Here is a 278-nt window from a genome sequence, read left to right as displayed (position 1 = left end):
CATGGAAAATAAACATCAAGTTTCTAAAAAAAAAAAAAAGATTTACATTATTTTTACTGATTATCTCTTCAAAGTAAAAAGGAACCAGGTGCAGAAGCGGAACATGAGAGGGGACATGGAACGTGACCACTGAAGCACAATATCACATAGAGACAAGCCCCCGGATGTCTGCAGGCCTACCTGACAGCATCAGGCTTACCACAAGAGCTTAGAGAAGCAAAGTTTTCTCCCAACTCCCCTGAGGAAGGAGAGGTCTCAGCCATCTTGGGTGTCTCCCT

The sequence above is a fragment of the Sapajus apella genome, unplaced genomic scaffold (assembly GCF_009761245.1).
Source record: "Sapajus apella isolate SASKATOON/1434 unplaced genomic scaffold, GSC_monkey_1.0 scaffold23, whole genome shotgun sequence".
In the NCBI taxonomy this organism is placed as follows: Eukaryota; Metazoa; Chordata; class Mammalia; order Primates; family Cebidae; genus Sapajus; species Sapajus apella.
The sequence above is the reverse complement of the archived record's forward strand: the minus strand, read 5'-3'. Positions refer to the sequence as shown.